Source organism: Castor canadensis, chromosome 7, assembly GCF_047511655.1.
Source record: "Castor canadensis chromosome 7, mCasCan1.hap1v2, whole genome shotgun sequence".
NCBI classification, from domain to species: domain Eukaryota; kingdom Metazoa; phylum Chordata; class Mammalia; order Rodentia; family Castoridae; genus Castor; species Castor canadensis.
Window position 1 is genome coordinate 32,247,252 of NC_133392.1, and position 21,700 is coordinate 32,268,951.

Sequence of the window (21,700 nt, forward strand, 5' to 3'; positions counted from 1 at the left end):
TCTCTTATCCAGAGACTATGCAAAATGTAACTCAAGTCCTAGCTTCTTAAAATATTCACCTAACAAATACTAAACTTACTAGAGTTTTATAATAAAATTATAAGGCATAAACTAATTTTATATTTTGGTTTAACATCTTACTCTCCCATCATCCTTAGTGAATCGTCCATACTATCTATACTCTGCAACAGCTATCTCCTCCCTATTTCAGCCATACACAAGAACAGTCTTTGGTTGGAACTAATTCATTTTTAAAAACATTAAGTACTAAAAGTAGTTTTGCATTCTTCTTATATCTTTTACTACTGTATTAGCTCTTCATACTATCAACACAATGTGTAATCAAATCAGGAAGTCTCATGAAATGGTTTTTAATAGTTAGATATAGAAAATAACAGCGATGTGTCTTTTAGTAAATCTACATATTTCCTAGCTTGGACAACTGAGCAATGAATAGAAGCAATGACACCCCTAGTTCTAATGAGTATGCCTAGTGCCAAGACCTTGCATTCTTATACACTTTTCCGATTTAAAGAAACTAAGTTTCTTTGAGGAAATCCAGGGCTGGGACAGGAAATGCATAAGGTGTCAAAAAGTTAAAAAGTGCTTAAAAGAAAATGATAGAAATAAGTATGGACACACTTGAAAGGGTTCTTAATGGCCTTGGAAAATGTAAACTACAAAGTTCACAAGGACTATTGAATTATAATCTACAGAATGAAACAGGAATCCATGAGTTCCTATTTCAAAAGTGTGTGTGTGTGTGTGTGTGTGTGTGTCTCTCTCTCTCTCTCTCTCTCTCTCTCTCTCTCTCTCTCTCTCTCTCCAGGGAGAGGAAAAGTTCTACAAAAAGAGTTCCAACAAATGAAAGTAGAAGAAATAATGGCAGAATATTATTTCACCAAAATCATAGCAATGCTTGTATTAGACATTTATCAATGGATGATAAAATTTGTATGTGATAAACCAATATGCTGAGAAAAAGAGTATTTAAAAACTTTCACAGTACTTCTCTGTAAGATAACAATTAAGTAATAAGGGGGGAAATGGAAACCTTAGAGGAAAAAACCTGACAGATAACCACCTTAGCTAAATGATCAAAAAAAAAAAAAAAAAAAAGTAACGTGCTTGCTGAGATGCTGCACTAAGGATGATACATCAGTTCTACGGAATTCCTACCAAAAAATTCATAGCCTATATTCAATCATGAGGAATTACCAGACAAACTTAAATTAAGGGAAATTCTACAAATCAACTCACCAGTATTCTTTACAAGTGTCAACATTATGAAAGGTGAAGAAATACTGAGGACTACACCAAGCTAAAGGAGTCACGACAATATATATAAAGTGTGATCCGAGATTGGCTCCTGGACCAGAAAAAGGACATAACTAGGATAACTGCTGGAATCTTAAAGTTTGCAGAATAAATAATAGTACTGCACAATGCTAACTTCCTGGTTTTTATACTTTTGGTTTTTTCTTTAAAAACAGCACAGGCTGGCCTCAAAACTTGTGATCCTTCCACTTCCACCTCCTGAGTGTGGGATTCCAAAGGTGTACCACTACAGCTGACTTAAAGCTAATTCTTTGGGGGGAAGAGGGTGGCATGAGGGTTCGAAGTTAGGGCTTTGTAATTGTGAAGCAGGAACTCTCCTGTTTGAGCCATGCCTCTAGGTCTTTTTGTTCTGGTTATTTTGGAGACTGGGTCTCACTTTTAGCCCAGGCCAGCCTGGATTGCAATCTTCCTATTCTACACTTCCCACCACAGCTGAGAGTAGTAGGCAGGCAGGCCACACACCCAGCTTTTTTCTGTTGGGGTGGGATCTTGCAAACTTTGTTGCCCTGGATGGCCTGGAACTGTGTTCCTCTCAATCGCAGCTTTTCAAGTAGCTATGATTACAGGTATGGACTACAGTCAACCAGCTTCTAAAATTACTTTTAAAAGGAGTTTAAGAAAAACTTAAAAAGACTGATGAGTAGGTTATACAGATGACTGCAAATATATACTTGGTACAAATAAACACTCAAAATTGCCATTAATATTATGTAAACTTCTAAGTATATGAAGCCTCCTGGCTCCTTCTTAGTTACTTATTAAATTAAATAAAATTAAATAAACAATTAAATATGCTTACATTTTTGCCAATAAACAGTAAAGGAAAGGAAAGATACAAGCAAGTAAGCCAGAGAGTTAAATACAGTAATAGATTCCGAACACAGCTAAAATTGGTCATTTCAAATACGATGAGACTTACTTACCCTTAATTTCTCCCTTTTCAACTAAATAACCTCAACTCCTACTTAATTCTTGCTTTACTTTTCCCATGTTCCTGTTCCAACCATTACTATCAAGCTGCATGAATGTTAAAAACAGATAAAATCCCCATTATGTGACTTTGATCATAACTTAATTTCTCTGACATTTTCCATTTGTTCATTTATAAAACTGAATACCATTAACCAAACTTTATATGGCTGTTCTGAAGATTAAATGGTAACACATAAAATTTGCACAAACTAGATGACAAAAAATGGCTTTTACCTGTAAGTTATATTTTCTAACCTCTGTAGGATACTGTATGGCTTGACAATTGTTTTTACTATAGCGTTCTCCTTTAGCAGTAGTTTTATTTTCCAATTTCAGTTATCCATGGCTAACTGGAGCCCAAAAAAATTAAAATACAAATTTCCAGAAATAAACAGTTTATAACATTAAAAATTGTACAGTATTATACGACTAGTCTTGTGAAATCTCATGTTGTCTACCTGGCATGTGAATTATCCTTTTGTCTAGCATATTCGCACTGTAGACACTATCTGCCTATTAGTCAACTTGGTAGCCATCTTATTTGGCAGATGAATTGTCACGGTATTATAGTGCTTGTGTTCAACTACACTTTTTTTTAACTCAATGGTGGCCCCAAATCACAATTTTAGTGATGCTGGCAATTCCAGTATATCAAAGAAAAGCCATAAAGTGCTTCTTTTTAAGTCAAAAGGTGAACTTAGTAAGTTCATGACTTATTAAGAAAAACAAATTACATGCTGAGATTGCTAAGATCTATGGTAAAAACAAATCTTCTGTGAAAGTGTAAAGAACAAGAAATTGGTGCTAGTTTTGCTGTCGCACATCAAACTAAAAAAGTTATAACCACAGTGCGTAAGTGCTTAGTCAAGATTTGTGAGTAGAAGGCATGAATAGAAAATATGTTCTGATAACTATAATTAATCTCTTAACTGTGCCTAATTTATAAACTTATTATAGGCATGTATACATAGGAAAAGCATAGTGTTTATATAGGGTTTGATATGTATCAGTGATTTCGAGGTATCTTCTGGGGATGTTAGAATGTATCCACAAAGGAAAGAGGAACTACTGTAAACTCTAGGTGACTCTCTGTGCTTGTTCCCTAAAGAAATGTTTACTTTTCATTTTTCACCTTCATAATTTTTTAAAGCAAATATAAATAATGTACTTACTTTTATCCATTCTAACAGCCTCAGCAGCAGTGAAAATTCAGTTAACTAAAAAATATGCATTAATGTCCATTTCTTTCTCAAATATCAACCATTTTTTCTGCTTTTCCAAACATAACCTATTCTATCATGCCAACCTCAAACTCAAGATTCTTGTATCACTCTCAATACACTGTTGCCTTGAGTATTACCATACTGCCCAAATACTGCCTAATCTTTTTTCAAGTTTAAGCATCAACTTAATAGAGATACTTAATTTCTAGATTCCAATCCTTCTCAGATGAGATGCTCCAAATGTCTGCAAAAAGTTCAAGTACACAATCACTTTATCCCAACAAAAGATGTATACCTGGAAATTTACATTATCTAGGCTCTTTCATTTTTTGTTTTCTGTAACAGATATATGGCATCTCTGAAAATAAAAAATGCAAAAGACAAAGACAATAGTGTCTAATGAAGAAAAACAGCTTTCCAGAACTGAGCTGCCAAATGGAAATATTCTTCCTGGTTAGAAAGGCAACTAAAAACTATAGAACTCCAGAGTAAAACCAGCTATTTTAAAAGCTATATTGTTTTGTAACTTTCTCGGTATTCGCTCTTAAAATATTTATGCAACAGTTACCTTCAAAATCAACAGAAAATTCTCAATCACATTACAAAAATATATTATACTCGATTATCAAGCATACTATGGTTGTATTCCAATCCTAACTGAAAAAAAAGACAATTGTTCTTTCTTTTACTACAGCCTCCATTAAATGACTTGCTGCTAAATAAATAACTACAATCTGCCAACATACACATACATGCATACACATAAAAGATGCCGCAAAAGAATATTAAAAAGTTGAGGCAGGCACCTGTGGCTCACACCTGAAATCCTAGCTACTCAGGAGGCAGAGATCAGGAAGATTGCAATTACCGAGCAAATAATTTGCAAAACCCTATCTTAAAAAAAACCATCACAAAAAAGGGCTGGTGGAGTGGCTCAGTGTGTAGGCTGAGTTCAAGCCCCAGTGTTGCAAAAAGCAGCTCATAAATTGGCTACATGGTGGATTTAAGGTTGTAAAGCAATTTTCCAACAACTGTAAACAATCACACAGTGGCTACATGCAGGGGGACAAAGAATCATCAGGCATGCTTCAATCTTCAGTAGCTGAAGATGTCAGGAACACAAAATTCAACACATTTTCTGAACACATTTCCAGAAAAGGGGGAACAAAATAAGGCAGAATATTAATTGACTAATAAATGATATAAATAAATAATATTAACAGACATGTGAAAGGTAGAACAGAAATAAGTACATAGGTGCACCATTTATAGGAAGAGATGGGGTAAAGAGTAAAAGTAAGGGATTTTAAAGCTACTGAGAACAGGTAAATAAGGGTGTGATCCAAAGACTAGTAAAAGAACATAGTTTAGTATAAATGATTAGATTAAACTACTCAGATTTATAGTATAGTTGTAAGGAAACTGCACAGAATAATAATGATCATTTAAAAAAAAGTGGATGGAGGTCAGGGCAGTGAATCAGCTACAAGGAATACATAAATAGAAGGATCACAGTCCAAGGACGGTGCCCTGTATGAAAAACAACTTAAAGCAAAAAAAAGGGCTTGAGGGTATGGCTCAAGTAGTAGAGCTCCAATCTAGAAGTGTGTAGCTCTGAGTTCAAAACCCCAAGAAGAGGAGAGAGGAAGACTGAACTGTGGAGGGTACTGAGGCACCAAGAGTTAGGCTTCTGAAGACAATGAAAAATTCACTGAAGATTAAGTATAGGGTTTTCAACACTATTTCAGGGGTGTCCATGTAGAAAAGGAAATTAAAAGCCTAAGGAAAATTGAGAGAGACCAATCATGTTATTTCAGTAGTCCAGAAACAATGCTAGGAGTGTGAACTACAGCCATCACTGTGGAAACGAAAAAAGAATAATCCATTAGAGGGAGGAACCAACAGAAGCTTGTTAAGGATTTGAAGTTCAAATGTATAGAAGAAATTAAAATGTTTCTGTTGCTTTACAACAATGAACACAGGTACCATGAAAAGAAATATGACAGTAACCCATTATTAATAGTTTTCAATAATGGAAATGTTTCCAGGTCAAAATTCTGCTTAAGTTTTTTTTTTTCTTTTATTCATATGTGCATACAATGCTTGGGTCATTTCTCTCCCTTTCCCCCCGCCCCCTCCCTTCTACCTCTGCTTATGTTTAACACAAAGAAATTAAACAGAAACCCAAAAATTCAGCTAATTTTTACAACTGAATATAAACAGCATTTGTGTCCAGATATTATGAAAAAACATTTTCAAGCATAAACCACAGCAAATCATAAAACTACATGGAAACAGTTTAAACTATAAACCCTTTATAAATACGGAATCATACTTCCTTTTCCTACAAATCCACCAACAAAGTGATTAAAATTTTAAAAAGGGAAACTAGAATACCACACTAGACAAAAGTTTCACAAGTTTCTTAGTTACCTTTACTTTATCTCTTCTCAAGCAACAGAACAGTTTTCATCAAAAGTCCAATCAGAAATGTTTTCAGGTTTACACTCTGCAAAATAAGAAAAATGAATTAATACTCATAAAACAATTTTTTTCAGGAAGCAAATCAGAAATCTTGTGGTTCTTGAGATTAAACCCAGAGTCTCACACATATTAAAGTGTGTGTTTTTTAATCACAGCTACAGTGGTAAAGCCAAACAAAACATAACAAAACGGCAGGGCAGGGTGGGTTGGGGGGCGTTGAAGGAGGTTCCTGGGGATAGAAACCAGGGCCTCGTGTATGCTACATAAGCACTCTACCTCTACACCTTGCACACCCCTGTGTCTTAAAATTCTTAGCTTAAAAAGAAATAAAAATTTCTTAGCTCAAAATTCTTCCCTCAATTCCCAATTGCTTTCTAGTTAATATATGCTATATATTATATATGTGTATGCATGTATGTATGTATGCATTAGCGTCATTAACACAAAAAAAGGATATAGCCTTAATTTTCATGAAACTGTGAATAAAAAAGAGATAGTGGCTTAAGTCACCAAGACATCAGCCACCAAGAAGATTGTAGAATACCAAAAATATCCTGAATACCTTTAAGTAAACTGAGATCTTTTAATAATGCAGGTCCAAACAGCCCTTCAAGAATACTTTCAAAACCTAAAAGAACATAAAAAAAAAGGAAAGAAAAGAAATTCAATTATCACAATAATATTCACTGAAGTGGTATTAATCAGTTGTATGAAAATGATAGTGTTTTCATCCAGTTGTTAAGGATCCCCGGTTGCTACTGATGACTATTACTACTGAAGGTGTGAGAGGAAGACTGTCACTCACAAATCTAAACCCCGCACTTGCATTTTTGTTAATGATTAACACTCAACACAAATTCAAAGCACATTCAAGAACAAGACAAAAATCAATGAAGGGATGGAAATTCACCAGTTCTCTTAATGTTCTACAAAACTTTTACATAAACTTTCAAATTCCTTTTTAAAAGGCACCTGTCCCAAGGAAGAGTTAAATTTCTTCACGATTTCCATAATTTTCTAGAGTAATCTAAACAGTATTTTTAATACCTATTAAGAGTACACTTTTTCACTTTTTCCTTTTTTTTTAAGCCAGCAAAGTAGAATAGAGTGGGAGACCAGCCAAGACACAAGGAAAAGAAGAAAATAAGCTAGCAGTACCTCTGATAAGGCATTCAATTGGGAGTAGAACTTCATTCGGGTATTTAAGGTGCATACACTTTTTAAGTTAAAAGTTTCCTGAAGAGTATCTTCAAGATCTCTCTTTCTTTCTTTCTCTAACTCACCACAATATCTTAGAAGGCCTTTGTAATTATTTGACGTTGCTACAATAACTACCTGTTGGATCCTTTGTAAAGATAAAGCCCAGGAATAATACATACAGAAAAATACATGAGAAAAAATTCACACCTGCACAAAGTTTAGAACTATTATATCCGTTTACCAATGCAAATGAAACAAAGTTTTAAAAAGCATAAAGGTTTTCTAACCTATTATACTCAATATTACTGATTCATTTAATAAAAAACAATTAAAACATCTTTTATTTTATGAGTTCTTGAGAGGGAGTAAAGAGGAAAACAAGGAAACAAATTAGAACTGTACCTTTATACAACATACAAGGAATAGTGGATTACAGCATTAGTTCCTAAACTGTGTCATGGACCTCACAGTAGGAGCTCAAATACTTAATATGAGGGATCTGTGAATGCATATGCACTTTAAGCATGAGCTTTAGAAAGAATTAACGTCTTTTACACTCAGTATACGTATTACTTTTCAAGTGTACAGAAATTCTATCAGAATTATTAAAAGATAAACAGTGTTAAAAACTAAGTTTGTCACATTACTATCACTTGTGGGCTTTTTTAATTGTTAAAAACTACTTGACTTGTTTATCTGGCTGTAAGAACAACATTGTAATTTAAGGGATTTCTTTGTCCTAATATTAAGCCATCATTTCCAATAAAGTAGCCTTTAGTGTCTGTGTTATCCACACTGTAATTTAGAGCTGATAATTCTAAGCTATTTTTTTAAAAACTGTAGATTTTTCATTTATTATTAAGAAGCAACTGTTTTTCACCTCTCATTTCTTGCCATTGAAATTGTTCTAGCAAGATCAAACTACCCACTCAAACAAATGGGAGGTGCCTATGCCTGCTTATTATTTACCTAGTATAATTAAAACATTTCCCACTTAATCACTATGGCCCCTTGTTCTTCCTCAAATTAGAGAGGAGAAAGAGCTAGAGTAAGGAGTTTTGAAATGAGGAGGTAGTGGTAAAATAATGAGAAGGAACTGCTGGATACTGTCTACCTTTGGCCCTAGAGACCATTCTCAGTAACAACTAATATTCTTTTCTTTTCCTTTCTTCTGTTCTTTCATCCTTCCCTCTTACTTTCTGTCTAAAAAAATAAATCCCATAACCTGTTTCCAATGCTGCAAATACATCTAAGAGATTAGAGGTAGCTCTTATCCTGAGGAGAAAATCTGATATTCTTTTGCCTGGGTTTATACAAAATCATAATAAATTCCAAATCTTCATGCCATACATAAATTCTTCTTTTGTTTTTGGGGTCAGGGTTTCTTTATACCAAGTTTCCAGTCTGGCCTGAAACTTGCCACACAGCTCAGGCAGGCCTTGGAATCACGATCATCTTGCCTCAGCCTCCCAAGTGCTGGGATAACAAGCATGAGGCACCATCCCTGGCTCTAAGCATAAATTTTTTTTTCATTTTTCTTTTATTATTCATAAGTGCATACAAGGCTTGGTTCATTTCTACCCCCTGCCCCCACCCCCTCCCTTACCACCCACTCCGCCCCCTCCCTCCCCCCCCTCAATACCCAGCAGAAACTATTTTGCCCTTATTTCTAATTTTGTTGTAGAGAGAGTATAAGCAATAATAGGAAGGAACAAGGGTTTTTGCTGGTTGAGATAAGGATAGCTATACAGGGCATTGACTCACATCGATTTCCTGTGCGTGGGTGTTACCTTCTAGGCTAATTCTTTTTGATCTAACCTTTTCTCTAGTTCCTGGTCCCCTTTTCCTGTTGGCCTCAGTTGCTTTTAAGGTATCTGCTTTAGTTTCTCTGCGTTAAGGGCAACAAATGCTAGCTAGTTTTTTAGGTGTCTTACCTATCCTCACCCCTCCCTTGTGTGCTCTCGTCTAAGCATAAATTTTTGAAAAGATGTAACTATAGCAAAAAATAATACCAGGACAGGAAAAAGTAAATAAAGACTTTGGGAGATCAAAAAAAAAAAGTTTAAATTATAAAGAATAGCATCTGAAGTAAGAAAATTGTTTAAGAACATAGCAATCCATAGACACTAATGAAAAACAAATCATGGATCAAAAAGCAGTACAGAAGAAAGACTACCTGGGTGTGGTGGTATACACCTGTAATCTTAGGACAAGGAAGGTAGAGGCAAGAGAATGGACAGTTCCAGGTGAGCCTGGGCTATGAATTGAGACTGTGTCTCAAAAAATGAGTGAGTGAATGAAAAGGGAAAGAAGATCAAAAGGCCACAAACGCCAATAAATTTGGTCATAAATGAAAAGATTTAATCACAACTAGTTTTGCTCAGAATAGTAACTAGATACAAGTCATTTCTCTTCTGCTCATACTTACTATAATACATTAAACCTTACAAATATTATTGACTGCATATTGCAAAGGCTTATTTTAATTCCCTCTGTTCACTGGATATTAATGCCACTCAGTTTTATTAATAATAAATATTGAATCTAGCAGTTCCATAGCAACAGGGAATGTCTTGTGTGCTGTCTTTGACATTAACAAAAGGCAAATAAGGAAAGAACAAATATATTCAAAATTTATACCGGGATCTCATAGAAAAGCCATGAAGATCAATAACAAAATGCCATGGAAAACTAAATACTGTAAAAGACAGCCACGTCACTATGTCCAAACTAGGGTTTTAAAAAGTACCTTTTACATTAGGTATCACATATTTTTAAAGCTATTTTATTGGACTGGACTACTTTCCAAAGGACTCCTATCCAAAATCACAACTGATCTCAAAGCTGGTCTCCACTCTCCTCCTCATTACAACCTGCAGTTTTTCTTCAGACTATTCCTAAAAACACTACCATTACAATGTCACTACTTCTTCAAAGGCTACTCTACTTTAAAAAAGACAAAAAAAAAAAAAAGCTCCCAAGGGGCTGGAGGTGTGGCTCAAGTGGTAAAGCACTTGTCTAGCAAGCACAAGGCCCTGGGAGGAAAGGGATGGGTGTAAGGACCCCCGGCCCAATTCCTAAGTGCAACATTAAAGTTGCTTATCATTTGACCCCAATATCCCTTTAGCAGGCCTATTTCTCACAACTTTCCTGCTCATCCCATAGCTTTCTACCTCCTAATACTTTCTCAAACCTTTCCCCAAATAAAGTATTTTCTTCAACATATTCTTCTGTCTGTTCAATGAATACATTCACTTATTCAACATGTATTAACTGAGAACCTACAAGGGACAGAGGCAATAGCGAACAGACATGATGCCTGTTCTCATGGAGCTTTGGTTTCTAATTTTCTTACCCTCAGAATTCTCAGATCCCTGCCCCTTGTGAAATAAAAGCCACTCGCCTGAATTCTTTTCTGCATTCTACCATCTGTAGTACTTCCTATGTAATTATTTGTCATAAGTTACTTAAATCTTCTGTTTTTCTTTTTGTTTTCATGTGTTTGTCTTTCTCCAGGAAGGCTAGAACAGTTTTCCCATTTCCTACAATAGTTCTCTTATACTCGTGTTTTACAAACTTCATTTTTAGCCTCTGGTTTAATCATACAACTCTGGAAAATGAGACAGCGGTCCCCCTTCAACCTAAATCACAATCTCTACTATTTTTATTTCCAACTAAAAGGTAGAAAGCAGGTTGTGAAAACTAACAGAATAACAACATATCAAATATAGCCAATTAAGATTACTTTGAAATGAAAACAAATATAAAACAGATACAATGAAACCATGGCCCTGAGTCTTGGGAATCTATCTTCTAAGATAACTAGCACAGATACTAGCAAATTGAGAGAACTATTAGTTCAAAGGTACTTCTGATAATAACAGTAAACAAAAGGACTTACAGTATCTGCAGCTCTTTATCACCACTACAGTGAACATCAGTGAGCCACAAAAAAAGCAAAAGCATTATATTCTTTCCAAGGTTATACAAGGTAATTAATCCCTAATTAATTGCTTTCTCCGTGTGTCATTCAACCCAAGAAGTATGGATAAACTTCTACAGGTAACGAATAATGTTCAACCATGCTCTTCTCACTATTTTTGACACTTCATTCCACTGTTGGATAACTATATTCATTAAGAGTTCTTTTTTTTTTTTCAATTTTTCTTTTATTATTCATATGTGCATACAAGGCTTGGGTCATTTCTCCCCCCTGCCCCCACCCCCTCCCTTACCACCCACTCCGCCCCCTCCCTCTCCACCCCCCCTCAATCATTAAGAGTTCTTATTAGATGTGTGGCAGATGCCTGTAATTCCAGCTACTGGACTGGGGGGGGGGGCGGGGGCGCGGAGGGAGAGCACGCAAATGACCAAGAACATGATGTGTATGTGTGTATGTGTGTGTGTGTGTGTGAGAGAGAGAGAGAGAGAGAGAGAGAGAGAGAGAGAGAGAGAGAGAATGAAGAGAGAGTGCTCTTTTCATTGCTATATGAACCACTGCCAGCCATGTACTCAGACGGACCCTATCTGATCCACTAATCACTCTTACAATTACCTAGCACAAAAATGACAAAACACCACTAACATACAGAAGAAAATCAACTTTTTTTTTGCTAGTTAATATTTTTTATTTTATTTATTTATTATTATTCATATGTGCATACAATGCTTGGGTCATTTCTCCCCCCTGCCCCCACCCCCTCCCTTACCACCCACTCCGCCCCCTCCCTCTCCCCCCCACCCCCTCAATACCCAGCAGAAACTATTTTGCCCTTATTTCTAATTTTGTTGAAGAGAGAGTATAAGCAATAATAGGAAGGAACAAGTGTTTTTGCTGGTTGAGATAAGGATAGCTATACAGGGAGTTGACTCACAATAATTTCCTGTGCGTGTGTGTTACCTTCTAGGTTAATTCTTCTTGATCTAACCTTTTCTCTAGTTCCTGGTCCCCTTCTCCTATTGGCCTCAGTTGCTTTAAAGGTATCTGCTTTAATTTCTCTGTGTTAAGGGCAACAAATGCTAGCTAATTTTTTAGGTGTCTTACCTATCCTCACCCCTCCCTTGTGTGCTCTCGCTTTTATCATGTGCTCAAAATCCAGTCCCATTGTTGTGTTTGCCCTTGATCTAATGTCCGAATATGAGGGAGAACATACGATTTTTGGTCTTTTGGGCCAGGCTAACCTCACTCAGAATGATGTTCTCCCAATTCTGTCCATTTACCAGCGAGTGATAACATTTCGTTCTTCTTCATGGCTGCATAAAATTCCATTGTGTATAGATACATTTTCAGAAGAAAATCAACTTAAATCACAAGGAATGACAAAATTTTTCATAAACAGAATTAAGAAAAAATTAAGAAAAAACAATTTTATAATTGTTTTAATCCTCTTTATAGAGGATTCCTCAGTATTAAAGGAAAAAATGCCAGGCAAGGGTGCCTCACACCTATAATCCTAGCTATTTGGGAGGCAAAGATTGGGAGGATAGCAGTTTGAGGCCAGCCTGGGGGTAAGGGTTAGTGAGAATCCATTTCAACCAATGAGATGGGCATGGTGGCACACTCCTGTCATCCTAGCTACGTAGGAGGTATAAATGGCAAGACTGCAGTCTAGGTCAGGCAAAAATTCAAGACCCTAGCTGAAAAATAACTAAAGCAAAAAGGGCAGAGGATGTGGCTCAGGAGGTACAGTGCTTGCCTAGCAAGTGGGTGTCATAATATCATAGATGCAGAGATTCATTCATTCTTTCTCTCCTGGCCACTGTGATATGAACTGCTCTCTGCTCTGCTCCACTCTTCCCACTATAGACTGAAATCTCTGCAACTGTGAGTCAAAGTAAGTTTTTCCTCCCTTGAGTTGTTTTTCTCAGATGGTTGTAACAGCAGTGAAAAAGTCTAACATAAATTAGTTTTATGCAGTCTGGTTTAATACATCATTATTTACATTTGTAATCATTTTTCTCACCTGTGAATAGCACAGTGTTTAGTATTAGTAATTAGTATTTAGTGTTAGTAATTCTTAACTTTTTATAATAGATTTCTATATATTTTATGGTGGTAAATGATAAAGACTATTCACATATATTTTATGCATTCCTGGTATGTTAAACTCTTCTTAATTTTTTTTTATATATTTCTAGGCTATGCAGTGTCTTCTTCTAATTGTCACAGATCACAAGGAAAAACACACACACACACCCCTCCATGTAAGTAGATCTATGTAGTTTAATCCGTATTGTTAAAGTATCAATTATACTATAATTTTATTGTTATTTTAGAGAATAATTTTATTGTTATTTTAGAGTTTGCTATAAAACAGTATGTTTTGTTTGCTGGCAGCAGCCTTATATTTGCTGTGTCTACCACGTTGACTGCACCAAGAGGTAATGACAAGTGACCTATACCATCTACATTTGTGTTAGTACACTCTATACTGTCATTTTAACAGTGCATTTCTTAGATGAAAAGGGGGCCTGAATATTTGATATCTGTAAAATGAAAAGAAGGAAAAGAATCCTTTCTAATGTTTATTAATAAACTGAGTACTCTTATCTACTAGGCTCCATGAAGTCCTGAGGCAGAATAATGGTGGAGAGTGAAGTATGTAGAACTTTAAAAATACAAAATAGGAGAAGAGAAGTTTTTTTTTTCCTTTATTCATATATTCATATGTGCATACATTGTTTGGGTCATTTCTCCCCCCTGCCCCTCACCCCCTTCTTTTCCCCCTACCTCCCTTTAAAAATTTAAGAAATTTTTACCTAAAATGAGAGAAAAGAGATTTGGACTGCCAATCATTTTGCTGATAAATGCAAATGCTAAAAGACTATGAAACTTCCTTACAAAATTCTGAGGAAGGAAAATACTTCATAAACCAATCTATTATGTGTCACATGGATTAAAGAAAGACATTTCTAGCTTTGCTATAATTTTGAAGGTGAAGCAGCCATTCACTCTTTTATGAGGGTGAGTCAAAGCAGTTTAACTGAATAAAACAATGATTCGAACAAAGATCTACTAAAAAGAGAAACTCTAGTGTGTGTGCGCACGCTAATGGTAGGCTGCTATGAATCCTTTCGTCTTTTAAACCTTTTCTGGGGCTGAATATAGCTCAGAAATAGACTGTTTGCCTACCATGTGCAAAGGCCTGGGTTTTACCCCCACCACTGCAGATAGACAGAAAGCAGACAGAGATAAAGACAGATAAAGTCTTTTTGTTATTTGCAGTCTTCATTTTCATGATATTTTTATTTGTGTCTTTTTACTCCTTGATCAATTTTATCTGATTTCTTTCTCCCAAAACCCAGATTTTTGCTCTTTTCTATTGTATCTCTGTTTTCTATGTTACTAACTTTTGCTCTGGTAATTTTTTTTCTTTCCATTATCCGTTTTCTTTGGGTTTATTCTGTTGTGCTTAACTTATGAAAGACTTGTTTGCTTATTCTCAAGTTTTATACTTTTAAAAATAAAGAAGTGGGCTCACTGAACCACTGAAGTGGCAGATCATAAGTTCAACCCCCAGTACTGCCAAAAAAAAAAAAAAAAGTTACAGGGATGATCAAGAACTAAAATTTTAATTATTTCATATGAAGAAGTAATCTGGGATAAAAAAATATGGCATGTCTATATAATGGAATAAAATTATAATGTCTAAATAAAACTTAAAACATTTTTGCTAAGTAAAAAGGGCCAGAATGTCCCCATACTGCTAAGCTATTAATAAATATGCAATGGGTTCTTCTCATTAAATGGAATGTTTTACAAATATTATCCTTTTAGGCTGGTTTTGTATATAGAAGATAATGTTTTTAAAACATACGCCAGGCCATTAAGATATTTCAGACTATGCTTCTAACTATCTACACTTCATATTGTCACCGAGACATCCCAAATACCTCAAATTCAAGTCTGACATTATTATTTCTTTTCCCTCATCTCAACCAATTCACTCCTCCTGAATTCCTTACCAAGAAAATGGCATCACTAACCACTTCTTTCCAGGTCATCAGGTTATAAATCTCAGTCAGTTATGATTACATTCTTTCTCTAAATTACCTAGTCTTTCAATCAAAGTCCTATTCATTCTACTTTTAAAACATCCAATTCCATCCCTAAATTTAGACTGCCACCATTCCTTACTTAACATTCATCATTAACTGACCGCTTATTCCTTACTTGATATCATGCAACATTGTATTAAGTACTTCACACCTATTGTAACAAAATCTTCAGAGGAACATTTAAAACAAGTATTATTACTAATTAATACAGATAAACTGTAAATCAAAGAAACTGAACTATTCCCAACTACAAAGAGATTTAAAACCATACCTGTGATTCTAAAACCCAGGCTCTTTTCACTTTATCACACTGACTACTAATGATTCCTTTCAACTTTTAATTCACCTTATTATTTCAAAGTACCCCTAACCTACTACCTCTACAGAATCCATTCTTCCCACTGCTACTAAATTTCATTCTTTCCAGGCTTTAAAAACCATTTAGTGACTTTCTACTGACAATACGGAAGACTTCAAGTTTCCCGATTACACACAAGATCATAGGTCTGGTTCCATGATCAGTCTCCCCGCCATCATTTTTGGTCTACAGAGCTGTAATGACTTATACAGCATTCATTATATCCCTGTCAATGCCTCCATGCCTTTTAAGCACAGCATGTTATTCCTGTAACCTTCAATCTAGGTAATTGCAAAGCACTCCTTATCTCAAATCTGCAAGCCCCAGGGCAAATTTAAGAGCATCCTCATCAGTGTTGCTCCAGAGCTAGGGTTATGGCTCAAGTGGCAGAGTGCTTGCTAAGCAAGCAAAAGGCTCTAAGTTTGAATCCCACTACCACCAAAAATAAATACAAAACTGCCTTTACAAACCATATTTTATTCAATTATTTGGCATTTAGCCCACTAGATTTAGATTCATATTTTAACATCAACCTGTTCCGTAAACTATAGTCCTAAAGGTAAGTGATCAATAAATGTTAGATGAATGCAAAAATATTCTCCCAATTCCTACATCCTTGTATTTACTTAAATGGGTGAAAGATTTTATGAAGACTATTTTTTGTGTCTGGCATGTTGAAGGCTTGAAGAAATAAAATAAATGAAACAGAAGGATAATTGATATTTAATTGAAAAAGGATAGCTTTCTGTTCCTGTTCAACCTAGTTCTCTATCTACGGACTAAAACCAGATTTGCTGTTGGCGCCAAGCAGCAAAGAGAGTACAAGCTGTAATCACAGTAAACATAGAAATATAATGTTCTGAAAAATAGTGGTATTGACAAATTAAAGATAGAAACTAAACACATATTTAGTAGCTAGAACATTTCCAAATTAATTTCATGTAACTGTGTATATACATAATACTGTAAACAAGATTTTAAAATATTAAATAATCAAAATCACAAAGAAATAAGTACCTATGTCAGATGAATTTAGTTCTTTAGAAATCTAAGGGCAGTTTCAGGTCTTTCTTTTTCCTGTTAAATAAAACTGTCTTGGATAGAGTAATTATGCTTGGAAAGAAGCCATTTAAATGCAAATCTAAAGTTGATTAGAAGTGAGTCTATTATACCAGTTTCTTAGAGGACTTCAGTCATTACAAGGTCAGTAAATCCATAGGAGCACTGTTCAAAATTAAATAAAAATGTGCTTATATATACAGCCATTACTCTTTTGAATATATCTTGCCATGAAAAATAAAATACATATTCATTTTAAAAGCATTACTTGGCTGGGCTGTGTGGTTCAGTGGTACAGTATTTGCCTAGCATGTGCAAGGCCTTGTGATCCCAGGGCACTCCCCCTACCCCCCCAAAAAAAGGCATTACTGAATATAAACTAGCCTTTTGATATCACATAATTTCTCAAATATAACAAAATTACAAATTATAACATGGCAGATAAGCAGTCCCCATTGCCCTTGGTAGAAATTAAAAAGAAAACCTCATACTGCTTGGGTATCATAAAGCTAACTAATGAAACTACAAGCTGAGTAATTTTCCTCACTCTAGATAAAATGGAATTTCTGAAAATGAAAGCATGGAGATAAACACTAAACTTTAAGGTTCTTGGGGGAAGGAAGGTTCTTTGTCTACCTCTTCTGTCATCTCCTATTCCTTTTGTCCATTTACTCCCTTCTTTCCAGGGTTAGTCCCAGCCAAGAAGTAGACTCATCCGCAGTCCAGTGTATTTGAGATAAGTATTTCAGTGCAATACATTTCTAACAATAAAAAAGTGGGCAATACAGGGCATGACTATAGGTAACAGTAATATCCTGTCAACACTATTCCCTAAAAAGTATCAGAATCAACAGTAATATACAAATGAGTGCTATTGTATATTGTAGTAAACTTATGATAGATCACAGTAAAACAATGTTGCTGAAGATTGGATATCATAGTCTTCCTGCCTGCCCACTGCCCCCCTCATTAAAAAAAAAAAAAGTGTCCTGATGCTAAAACACTGCTGTGGTTTGAATGTTGGCAGTGTCTTCCAAAGGTCCATGTGTTGAAGGCTTGGTCACCAGTGGTTGGACCCATAGGTAAATTGGGGTGAATAGGGATGGGTACCCATAGAAGGAATTGTGGGACCCTACCAGTCCTCTTTTGCTCTTCTTCCTGGTTTACAGGGTAAGTGGTTTGCTCTGCCACATGCTCATGCCATGATGTGCTGCCTGTGCCAGGGGCCCAGAGCAATGAGGCCACTTGGATCTTGGACTGGAATCTCCAGAACTATGACCCAAAGCAGCTCTTTTCCCTTTACAAGCTAATTGCCTCAGGCATCCCATTATATTGATGGAAAGCTCATAATACATAGTTTGAGAAATAATTAGCTTAGTAAAGTTTTCCATTGTTTCTGAGTTGCTCTTTCCTGATGGAGTTGTGTATTTAATTGAGATTGTATTCTACTATGAGCTAGGCACTAGAGCTGTAGCTGTAAACAAAATAGACAAGCCCTTAACCTGAAACTTCTTGAAGGGGGGGATAAATAATGATGACAAATAATAAGTGGTTAACAGTAAACAGAAAAAAAGACCTGAAAAGGAATACAATAAAGTGAGAAGACAACTAAACCCTGGTAATTCCTCACTGATAACTCTGAGAAATGTTGGAGAGAAAGTGAGGAAGGAAGAAAGCATCTGGAGCCCTATGGTTTGAGTGTGTTCCTGAAGGGTTCATGTGCTGGAACATTTGGTCCCCAGTATGGCAACATTAACAGTGGTGGAACCCATAAGCGGTAGGGCCTAGTGAGAGGTGATTAGGTCCTTGAGTATATTTTCCCGTGACAGCAGGTTGTTACAAGCAAGACTGGCACCTCTGCTACACTTCTCTCACTCCCTTGTTTGCAGACATGCTCCTTCTGCACAGAGCCAATTCCCTTTCTACTTCTCTCCCATGTTATCACAGTGGTAGTACCAAGATGCTAATGCATTACTGTTTGGATCCTCTACCCACCAGAATCATGAAGGGAATATACCCCTTTTATTTATAAGTTACCAAGCCTCAGGTAGTTTATGTAGCAACACAAACTAGACTAAAACAGAGAGGTCAGGAAAAAAACATTTCTGAGCACTGATTGAAATGAGGGAGCAAGTTACGTGGTCATCCAAAACAGAATGTTTTAAGCAGAGGTAAAATGGTATAAAGTATGGTATATTTGACAAACAGCAACAAAGTTGGTAAGACTAAACAAAGTAAGTTGGACAGTGGGAGATAAGATCAGAGATATAAAGGGAAGATTAAGGAAGGTGACTGGAGTTTAACAGAAATCTACAGCTTTATATTTGGTAGTTAGTGGTAGAGATAACATAATCCAATTTATACTAAGATTATCAGATGGCTGCACAAAGAATAGATAAGATAAAGAATTATTAGGAAACTATTATTACAATGGTCTTGGCAAGAGAACAGTAATGAGTTTAACTGGGGTGGTAGCAATGGAGAAAGTAGTGACTGGACATAGGATTCATGTTGAAAATAGAAGCAGTTTGCTTTGCCGGGTGCCGGTAGCTCATTTGTATAATCCTGGATACTCAGAAGGCAAAGATCAGGAGGACTGCGGTTTGAAGCCAGCCCAGACAAACAGTTCACAGATCCTTTCTTAAAAAAATACATCACAAAAAAAGGGCTGGGTTGGTGAAGTGTCTCAATATCGAAAAAAAAAAAAATCAGTTTGCCTTAATGATATATTAATATAAAACCAGAGAAAGGAGTTAAAAATGATACCTAAGCTTTTTGTTAATAAATTTTCTAAAATGGAGAGGACTGAAGAAGAAACAGGTTTGGCAGATAGAAATCTAGTTCAGTTTTAGACATGTTAAGTCTTTCTAAGAGAGTCTGCTTAGAAATCAAAGTACGTGTAGGAGGCAACGAGATAGGCTGAGTTTGAAATTAAAGTGAGACACTGAGCTAGGGATATAAAACAGGGAATCAGCCAAGTACAGATAGAATTTAAAACCTAACAACCAAGATGAGATCAAAAATGAAAGGAAGGAGCAAGACTAAATACTGAAGCATCCCAACATTTAAAAATTACAAAGAAAAAGAGCTGCGCACTGGTGGCTTAAGCCTGTAATCCTAGCTAGTCAGGAGACAGACATCAAGAAAATCATAGTTTGAAGCCAGCCTGACTAATAGTTCACAAGATGCTACAATGAAAATACCCAAAGGGCTGGTGGAGTGGCTCAAGTGGTTAAGCACCTGCCCAGCAAGCATGAGGCCCTGAGCTCAAACCCCAGTATTGTAAGAAGAAAAGGAAAAAATGGAAAGGAAGGGGAAGAAAAGAAAAGGAAAGGAAAAAAGAGAATGAAAATTAAGAACCGGACTTATTTATAGTTTAATCTCTACCATGCAGCAAAAAACTTGGTGGTAAACTCTCAAAAAATATTAGCTGATCTGAACTATTTGGCACTGTAATTATAATAAATGTTCATCTTATCCCACTCCTATTTCATGTCTGAGAGATGATTCTGAAAGGAAACAGATTCCTTTTAATAGAACCAAAGATATAATCAAATACATTAAAGTATGTAATTGACAAATTTAAGGAATCATACATACTTCCGACATACCACAAAATACGGCAGTACAAAAAAGAAAAAACTCAGCCTGGCCCTGATTGCAATAAACTTCATCATGCTTTAGAAAATCTTAAATTATACCAAAGTTCTGGCTAGGTATTAGACCTACATAGTTATCTATATAAAGCAAATTCTTAATAGTTCTCCCTGTTAAATTCCATTTAATTATTACCTACTGCCTGCAGAATAAAATTCAAAGGTATGGCTTTTAAATCCTTCCCAAGGTAAACTTTTTCAACACTCTCTCTCTTAGGTCCCTTTAAGAACACATAGTTTGAGCTGGTGGAGTGCCTCAAGGTAGAGCACTTGCTTCGAAGTGTGAGGACTGGAGTTCCACAACCCCAGTACTGCCAAAAAAACACAAAAAACATTCAGTTCAACTATTCTTTCTCTCAAAAATACCTTACTTTCCCTCATTTTGGTCCCTCTTTTCACCCTGCTTCTTCTGCCTAAAATGTTCTCTGAAATCTCAATAGTCTTGATCTTACTTAGTCAAGGTTATAGCTCAAACTTTCTTCCAACTTTTATCTTCCCAAGTGATTTCTACTATCCTTCATTGTATCACTCCATGTTCGACTGACTCTTACACTCAATGTTGTACTAAAATAGAAGGAACCGTATTACTCCAGGACCTAAAAGATAAACAGATCGAACCATGAATTTTCTCCAGGTGCTGGTGGCTCACGCCTGTAATCCTAGCTACTGAGAAGGAAGAAATCAGGAGGACCATGGTTCAAAGCCACGGGCAAATAGTTCGCGAGACCCCATCACAAAAAGTGGGGGGGTGGTGGTGAGGCTGGTAAGTGGCTCAAGGTATAGGCTCTGCGTTCAAGCCCCAGTACCAAAAAAAAAAAGCTAGAATGCTGTCAGTCACAACAAATGCTGGATTCAACCCCAACCACCCCATTTGATACTACAACAGGTTCACTTCATTCAGTTTTGAGAAAATGTACACCAAACACTAAAATCTGAGTAGACATGAAAACAACAGCTAATGAAGCTCATGACTCAACCCAAGTATTTTTATGCATATTTTCTTTTCATCACAGATTTATTAAGGCTATGTGTATACAAGCCTTGTGATTTCACTGAATATTCTTTATTGACTCACCTTGGGCATTACGGGGTAAAAATGGCCTATTTTATTGTGAGCGCACAACAGTGAAAAAGTACAATGACAACTATAAATCTGGTGCTGCTACCTTGATTTGTGTAGCACTGGTTTTATCTACCATCACCACAATGTAAGGCAACTCGAGACAGGAGGATAAATGACATCTTGGTGTCATTAATAAAAAAAGAAGTTACACATCCCTGAAAGTGCCTCAGGAACCACCAGGGGAATTCCATAGACCATACTCTGAGAACCTAAACAACCAAATCAATCA

The 21,700-nt window shown here is 35.9% G+C and overlaps 1 protein-coding gene across 8 annotated transcripts in view; it reads right to left on the reverse strand.

Annotated features, from left to right (window-relative positions):
- Positions 1–21,700, reverse strand: part of Lcor (ligand dependent nuclear receptor corepressor) — a 126,483-nt gene that overhangs the window by 69,820 nt on the left and 34,963 nt on the right. For 5 of the 8 annotated variants that reach the window (XM_074078620.1, XM_074078622.1, XM_074078615.1 and 2 more), the window contains 2 exons: positions 6,580–6,645; positions 5,967–6,042 (listed from right to left, as the gene is read on the reverse strand). The gene's annotated coding sequence lies outside the window, so the exon portion shown is untranslated. The remainder of the gene's footprint in view (positions 1–5,966; positions 6,043–6,579; positions 6,646–21,700) is intronic. The other 3 variants (XM_074078621.1, XM_074078616.1, XM_074078619.1) reach the window with 1 other exon arrangement.